This window comes from Triticum aestivum, chromosome 5D (assembly GCF_018294505.1).
Source record: "Triticum aestivum cultivar Chinese Spring chromosome 5D, IWGSC CS RefSeq v2.1, whole genome shotgun sequence".
NCBI classification, from domain to species: Eukaryota; Viridiplantae; Streptophyta; class Magnoliopsida; order Poales; family Poaceae; genus Triticum; species Triticum aestivum.
The window spans coordinates 472,138,553-472,148,028 of NC_057808.1; positions in this window are offsets into that span (position 1 = coordinate 472,138,553).

The following is a 9,476-nucleotide window of genomic DNA, read 5'->3' on the forward strand; positions in this document are numbered from 1 at the left end:
CCTACTTCACCCGTGTCCCTCTCTCCGTCTTTGCCCGTGCTTGCGGTGGTGGGCTTGTCTGCTGTGGCGGCGGCAGCGCTGAGGCGTTGCCGACAAACGGAAACCCTAGTGAGGGTCTGAGAGTGCAACTAATCCCCGGGTGGTTTGGTAATTCATAACAAGATATACTTCATTGAACTAAGGCCTACTCAAAAACATTTCAGGAAATTTCAATTCAGGTATGGCAATGGGATGTCAATGTGGACCCCTCAAAAATACAAAGGAATGATGTTGACAAAGCTTCAAGACTCTACATTTATGGTTTAATGATCCAAGATCACATTGAGTCCATAGGAAAGCCAATACTATTAAAAGGGCATGAGGTTTTGATCATGGTCTAACTACTCAAGTGCTTAGAGATATTGCTCCAAAACCCTCAACCACACTCTCACATTCATCTATGTCCAAAACCCTAAAGTCATTCTCGGTCCCACTGAAACACATACACCAAGATACACTTCACATAGCCACTGCCTAAACCCTAGTATCTCGGTCTCATCAAGATGACCCTTTGGTGTCACCGAAGAGCACTTGCCAACCTTCTGTTACCAATTAATTTCACTTCGGAATTTATGAGTGGTTTCAATTAATGACACCGAAGTGCGGAAAGTGATTAGGTCATCATCATTCGGTTTCACCGAGAGGTTTCATCCGGTCTCCCCGAAAAGCCTAATTTCAGACCTTTTACACATGTCGGTCTAACAAGTGTTTTCACCAGGTCCCACTAAAGTGTGGATAAAGGTGTGGTATTGGTAGATTTTTGGTGCTGCCTATATATACCCCCACCCATTCCACCAACTCTCAAAGAGAGAGAGAGCAACCGGTTCGAAGCTACCACATCCCATGTCCATTTTCTGAGAGAGAACCACCTACCCTTGCATTGAGATCAAGAAGATTCCACTCCAATCTTTGATCCTTGATCTCTAGCCTCCCCAAGTTTCTTTCCACTCCAATACCTCTCCTTCCACATAACCAAAATCTGTGAGGGAGTGTTTGAGTGTTGAGGAGACTATCTTTTGAAGCATAAGAGCAAGGAGTTCATCATCATCAACAACATCTATTACCTTTTGGAGAGTTGTGTGTCCTAGATTGATTAGGTGTCACTTGGGAGCCTCCAAGCTTGCGGAGTTGACATAAGGAGTTTGTAAGGGCAAGGAGATCGCCTACTTCCTGAACATCTACCCCGAGTGAGGCTAGTCCTTTGTGGGCGTAAGCCATGATGGTATAAATATGGTTGCTTCTTCGTGGACCCTTCATGGGTGAAGCCCTCCGTGGACTCACGCAGCTGTTACCCTCCGTGGGTTGAAGTATCCATCAATGTGGATGTACGATAGCACCACCTATCGGAATCACGAGAAAAATCACTGTGTGTTCATTGTGTTTGATTATCTCCAAACTGTTCCTCTACTTTCATGTGCAAAGTCTTTACTTTCCTCTACCACTATACTAGACTTGCATGTGTAGGGTGCTAGTAGACTTGATGGAATTGCTAAAATCTACGAAGAATTAAAATTAAGAAAAGGCTAGCTTTTTATTGGTCAAGTAGTCTAATCACCCCCCTCTAGACCTACTTGCGATCCTACAAGTAGTATCAGAGCTTTGATCTCCATTGCTCTAGTTTAAACACCAAGAAGAGTATAGCATCTAGTGAGGGAAATTATCACCGTAGATGTCCTTACTTTGATGGTACTAATTTTGCTAGTTGGAAGCATAAGATGAAAATGCATATTCTTGGTCATAATCCTGCCATTTGGGCTATTCTTCATGTTGGATTGCAAGGTGACTACTTTGAGGATGGAAAAGAACTAGATCGTGAATGATCCCGAAAGAGTTGAATATGTTGCAATACAGTGCTCAAGCATGTGATATACTCTTCAACGGTTTATGTTTCGAGGAGTTCAACAAGATTAACCACCTTGAGAATGCAAAGTAGATTTGAGATACTTTGGTAGATATGCATGAAGTTACCGAGTCCGCCAAGGAATCCAAGTTGGATGCGCTGTAAAGTCAATTTGACAAGTTGAAGATGAAGGATGGTGAAGGGTTCACAAAAATGTACTATAGGCTAGCTCTCATCAAAAATGAGATTGCCGTGTTAGGAAGTGAAGAGATTGTTTGAAATATGCCCTAGAGGCAATAATAATGTATTATTATATTCCCGTGTTCACAATTAAGAGTTTATATTCTATGATATGACTGCTATGATCCTAGAATATGTGATTCAATGGAAAACTCATATGCACCTGTGGAATGATAAACAGTAAAATAAGATTCCTAGTCTCGCCTCTAAGACTAGCTCAAGAAGTGTTGGTGATCACGTTTTCCGGATCTTAGGATATCATTAAGTGTAACGATAGTCCTAAAACAACTTTGAGAGTATGTCGTTAGAAGAACGATCATATTGAATCGACCCAAACTTGTTTGTTATACTTTGAGATGAAACCGTCAGAAGTTAATTGTTATAACACGGAGTGTTAACTTGTGTTTTAGTTCCTTAGACCATGAGAGTATCATAGTCACTTCTTACCATACGATGAGCTTTGGGATTGCTCAAACGTCATCTTAACACGGTGATCATAACGACAACTTATAGGTCCATCGAAATTTTTGACAAGGGACTAGATATCTCGAGAGTGGTATTTGCTCCTCCGACGATGGGGAGATATTCTTAGGGCCCTCTCAGTGTGATGGCATATATCAGTTAAATTAAAAAAGTTAATAAAATAACTTTGTTACCTAGTTATTTTTCTGGCCAGACACTGGTAACTATGTCATGGGGATGCCAGAACATGTCAATGAGAGAGAAGAACAAAATCGGTAACGAGGAGAACAATATAGTGAGCATGTGTATGACTCAGGAGGATACTAATATATCTTGTCTCGGGTTTTGTGAAGTATCGCGAAGCAAATGGAACATCACATGATAACAAAAGGTTCACTCGAATGACATTTGTGTACTCATATGCACATCCACGGTCGCTATCGGTAATTGAACAAAAGGGGTTTTGTTTATGCCTATGTTTTACTGGACCTATAGGGTCACAACCTTAAGGTAATCACGATATGTTGAGTGTTAGTAGGACGAGAGTAACGAGGAAATATTTTTGAAATAGTTTCGATAATATTCGAAATAGTTTTGAGAGGAACCGGAAGCATTTCGAGGTCAACGGAAGGGTTTCGAAGTTTATCGGGCAATACCGGGTATTACTGATAAATAATATATAGGTGGAAAATGTTTCTGGAGATGTTAAATTAATAATAAAATGCTCTAATAATAGTTAGGAGGCTTTTATATTTAATTAAATATCAAAGGGCCTTAAAAGGCCAAGTGGTGGAAGGAGAATTGGGTCACTTGGGCCCAATAAGCGGAGGCGCCCCCTTTCTCCTTGTAGAAGGAAAGGGGAGGCTGAATTGGAGGGGATTTCACCCACCTTGGACGGCCAAAGGGGTGATTTTCCTTCCTCTTGGGTGCCCTCTCTTCCCTCCCTCGAACCTATATATATACTTGATGACTTGGGCCCTTTGAACACACAAGTTTTGGAGCCTCCTCTAGTTTTCTAGTTCTAGTTCTATTTGGTCCTACTTGATCAATTAAAGCTTGACCTAGATCCTCTAATCCTCATAATTAGAAGCCTGGTGTGATTATAATCTCCTCCTTCTAATTCTCCAGCGATGATTAGCTCTAGACGTTGAAGCGTTGCTGGATCATGAAGACCGTACGCTTTCGGTCTTCCGTTCAAGGGACTGTATGTGGGCGGTTCGCGGGATCATGCATCTATAGTTTGAGGGACTCCAAGTACGATCTAAACTGACTCATCTACGTCCGCCGCTACTCGGAGTCGGTAACGATCATGATCCAAACTGTTTATGCATCTTCATATTGTTCCTGGGTGATTGTAGGGAGATTTTTTTTGTTTTCTACTACATTTCCCAACAGAAATGACCAAAACATTCATCATCAAGAATATCCTTAGAGCCTTGGATGGAAACTCCGACACCATGTGCACATTGATCCAAATGATGCCAAACTACAAAGATCTTAAGCCAACATAAGTCATTGGAAGGATCATCGCTCATAAAATGTCACTCAAGGACAAAGAGGAGCTCCACAACAAGTCTAGTGGTTCTTACAAGGCTTCAAGTGATGCCACAACAACTTCAAGTGACAAGATTGTGTCCCATGAAGAGATTAGCCCTATGGTGAAGAACTTCAACAAATTCTACAGGAATAGAGGCAATGAGAGAACCTCCAACTCAAGATACAATGAGAATAGATCTTCAAGCTGTGACCAAAATTGCTACAATTGTGGAAGACCTGAACACTTCTTAAATGAGTGCACGATGCCTCCCAAGAAAAGAGATGAGTCACCAAGAAGAAAGAGTAGAAGAGATGAGTCACCTCAGAGAGAGAGGAGTAGAGAAGATAGATGTCAACGAAGACCTTCTCGGAGAAGCAAAAATTTGGAGAGGAGAGACACAAGAGATACTCAAGAATTAGACCACAAGCTCATGTTGGTTAATGGGTATCTAGTGTTGGGGATCGTTGCAGAATTTTAAAATTTTCTGCGCATCACCAAGATCCATCTATGGAGTTTACTAGCAACGAGAAGGAAGGAGTGCATCTACATACCCTTGTAGATCGCGAGCGGAAGCGTTCAAGTGAACGGGGTTGATGGAGTCGTACTCGTCGTGATCCAAATCACCGATGACCGAGCGCCGAACGGACGGCACCTCCGCGTTCAACACACGTACGGAGCAGCGACGTCTCCTCCTTCTTGATCCAGCAAGGGGGAAGGAGAGGTTGATGGAGATCTAGCAGCACGACGGCGTGGTGGTGGAAGTAGCGGGGATCCCGGCAGGGCCTCGCCAAGCGCAAGCGGGAGGGAGAGGTGTCACGGGAGGGAGAGGGAGGCGCCAGGGGCTGTTGTGTTGATGCCCTCCCTCCCCCCCACTATATATAGGCCCCCTGGGGGGGGCGCCGTCCCAGGAGATCCCATCTGCATGGGGGGGGGGGGCGGCCAAGGGGGGGGGGAAGGTGGCTTCCCCCACAAGCCAAGGGGGGGCGCCCCCCACCCCTAGGGTTTCCAACCCTAGGCACAGGGGAGGCCCAAGGGGGGCGCCCCAGCCCACTAAGGGCTGGTTACCTTCCCACTTCTGCCCATGGGGCCCTCCGGGATAGGTGGCCCCACCCGGTGGACCCCCGGGACCCTTCCGGTGGTCCCGGTACAATACCGATAACCCCCGAAACTTTCCCGGTGGCCGAAACTGGACTTCCTATATATAATTCTTCACCTCCGGACCATTCTGGAACTCCTCGTGACGTCCGGGATCTCATCCGGGACTCCGAACAACTTTCGGATTTCCGCATACTAATATCTCTACAACCCTAGCGTCACCGAACCTTAAGTGTGTAGACCCTATGGGTTCGGGAGACATGCAGACATGACCGAGACGCCTCTCCGGTCAATAACCAACAGCAGGATCTGGATACCCATGTTGGCTCCCACATGTTCCACGATGATCTCATCGAATGAACCACGATGTCGAGGATTCAATACAATTCCCTTTGTCAATCGGTATGTTACTTGCCCGAGATTCGATCGTCGGTATCCCAATACCTTGTTCAATCTCGTTACCGGCAAGTCTCTTTACTCATACCGTAATGCATGATTCCGTGGCTAACTCCTTAGTCACATTGAGCTCATTATGATGATGCATTACCGAGTGGGCCCAGAGATACCTCTCCGTCATACGGAGTGACAAATCCCAGTCTCGATCCGTGCCAACCCAACAGACACTTTCAGAGATACCCGTAGTGCACCTTTATAGTCACCCAGTTACGTTGTGACGTTTGGCACACCCAAAGCACTCCTACGGCATCCGGGAGTTACATGATCTCATGGTCTAAGGAAAAGATACTTGACATTGGAAAAGCTCTAGCAAACGAACTACACGATCTTTGCGCTATGCTTAGGATTGGGTCTTGTCCATCACATCATTCTCCTAATGATGTGATCCCGTTATCAATGACATCCAATGTCCATAGTCAGGAAACCATGACTATCTGTTGATCAACGAGCTAGTCAACTAGAGGCTTACTAGGGACACGTTGTGGTCTATGTATTCACACATGCATTACGATTTCCGGATAACAGAATTATAGCATGAACAATAGACAATTATCATGAACAAGGAAATATAGTAATAACCATTTATTATTGCCTCTAGGGCATATTTCCAACAGTCTCCCACTTGCACTAGAGTCAATAATCTAGTTACATTGTGATGAATCGAACACCCATAGAGTTCTGGTGTTGATCATGTTTTGCTCTAGGGAGAGGTTTAGTCAACGGATCTGCTACATTCAGGTCCGTATGTACTTTACAAATATCTATGTCTCCATTTTGAACACTTTCACGAATGGAGTTGAAGCGACGCTTGATATGCCTGGTCTTTCTGTGAAACCTGGGCTCCTTGGCAAGGGCAATAGCTCCAGTGTTGTCACAGAAGAGAGTCATCGGGCCCGACGCATTGGGAATCACCCCTAGGTTGGTAATGAACTCCTTCATCCAGATTGCTTCTTGCGCTGCCTCTGAGGCTGCCATGTACTCCGCTTCACATGTAGATCCCGCCACGACGCTTTGCTTGCAACTGCACCAGCTTACTGCCCCTCCATTCAAAATATACACGTATCCGGTTTGTGACTTCGAGTCATCCAGATCTGTGTCGAAGCTAGCGTCGACGTAACCCTTTACGATGAGCTGTTCGTCACCTCCATAAACGAGAAACATATCCTTAGTCCTCTTCAGGTACTTCAGGATATTCTTGACCGTTGTCCAGTGTTCCATGCCGGGATTACTTTGGTACCTTCCTACCAAACTTACGGCAAGGTTTACATCAGGTCTGGTACACAACATGGCATACATAATAGACCCTATGGCCGAGGCATAGGGGATGACACTCATCTTTTCTCTATCTTCTGCCGTGGTCGGGCATTGAGCCGTGCTCAATTGCACACCTTGCAATACAGGCAAGAACCCCTTCTTGGACTGATCCATATTGAACTTCTTCAATATCTTGTCAAGGTACGTACTCTGTGAAAGACCAATGAGGCGTCTTGATCTATCTCTATAGATCTTGATGCCTAATATATAAGCAGCTTCTCCAAGGTCCTTCATTGAAAAACACTTATTCAAATAGGCCTTTATACTTTCCAAGAATTCTATATCATTTCCCATCAATAGTATGTCATCCACATATAATAAGAGAAATGCTACAGAGCTCCCACTCACTTTCTTGTAAACACAGGCTTCTCCATAAGTCTGTGTAAACCCAAATGCTTTGATCATCTCATCAAAGCGAATGTTCCAACTCCGAGATGCTTGCACCAGCCCATAGATTGAGCGCTGGAGCTTGCATACTTTGTCAGCATTCTTAGGATCGACAAAACCTTCCGGCTGCATCATATACAATTCTTCCTTAAGAAAGCCGTTAAGGAATGTCGTTTTGACGTCCATTTGCCACATCTCATAATCATAGAATGCGGCAATTGCTAACTTGATTCGGACGGACTTCAGCTTCGCTACGGGTGAGAAAGTCTCATCGTAGTCAACCCCTTGAACTTGTCGATAACCCTTAGCGACAAGTCGAGCCTTGTAGATGGTCACATTACCATCTGCGTCTGTCTTCTTCTTAAAGATCCATTTGTTTTCTATGGCTCACCGATCATCGGGCAAGTCAGTCAAAGTCCATACTTCGTTTTCATACATGGATCCTATCTCGGTTTTCATGGCTTCTAGCCATTTGTCGGAATCCGGGCCCGCCATCGCTTCTTCATAGTTCGAAGGTTCACCGTTGTCTAACAACATGATTTCCAGGACAGGGTTGCCGTACCACTCTGGTGCGGAACGTGTCCTTGTGGACCTACGAAGTTCAGCAGTAACTTGATCCGAAGCTTCATGATCATCATCATTAACTTCCTCCCCAGTCGGTGTAGGCACCACAGGAACATCTTCCCGCGCTGCGCTACTTTCCGGTTCGGAAGGGGTGACTATCACCTCATCAAGTTCCACTTTCCTCCCACTTAATTCTTTCGAGAGAAACTCTTTCTCCAGAAAGGACCCGTTCTTGGCAACAAAGATCTTGCCTTCGGATCTCAGGTAGAAGGTATACCCAATGGTTTCCTTGGGGTATCCTATGAAGACGCATTTTTCCGACTTGGGTTCGAGCTTTTCAGGTTGAAGTTTCTTGACATAAGCATCGCATCCCCAAACTTTTAGAAACGACAGCTTAGGTTTCTTCCCAAACCATAATTCATACGGTGTCGTCTCAACGGATTTCGACGGAGCCCTATTTAAAGTGAATGCATCTGTCTCTAAAGCGTATCCCCAAAATGATAGTAATAAATCGGTAAGAGACATCATAGATCGCACCATATCTAATAGAGTGCGATTACGACGTTCGGACACACCATTTCGCTGAGGTGTTCCAGGCGGCGTGAGTTGTGAAACGATTCCACATTTCCTTAAGTGTGTACCAAATTCATGACTTAAATATTCCCCTCCACGATCTGATCGCAGGAACTTTATTTTCTTGTCACGTTGATTCTCAACCTCACTCTGAAATTCCTTGAACTTTTCAAAGGTTTCAGACTTGTGTTTCATTAGGTAGACATACCCATAACTACTTAAATCATCGGTGAGAGTGAGAACATAATGATAGCCACCGCGAGCCTCAACACTCATTGGACCACACACATCGGTATGTATGATTTCCAATAAGTTGGTTGCTCGCTCCATTGTTCCGGAGAATGGAGTCTTGGTCATCTTACCCATGAGGCATGGTTCGCACGTGTCAAATGATTCGTAATCTAGAGACTCCAAAAGTCCATCAGCATGGAGCTTCTTCATGCGCTTGACACCAATGTGACCAAGGCGGCAGTGCCACAAGTATGTGGGACTATCGTTATCAACTTTACATCTTTTGGTATTCACACTATGAATATGTGTAACATCACGTTCGAGATTCATCAAGAATAAACCATTGACCAGCGGGGCATGACCATAAAACATATCTCTCATATAAATAGAACAACCATTATTCTCGGATTTAAATGAGTAGCCATCTCGAATTAAACGAGATCCAGATACAATGTTCATGCTCAAAGCTGGCACTAAATAACAATTATTGAGGTTTAAAACTAATCCCGTAGGTAAATGCAGAGGCAGCGTGCCGACGGCGATCACATCGACTTTGGAACCATTCCCGACGCGCATCGTCACCTCGTCCTTCGCCAGTCTCCGCTTATTCCGCAGCTCCTGTTTTGAGTTACAAATATGAGCAACCGCACCGGTATCAAATACCCAGGAGCTACTACGAGTACTGGTAAGGTACACATCAATTACATGTATATGACATATACCTTTGGTGTTGCCGGC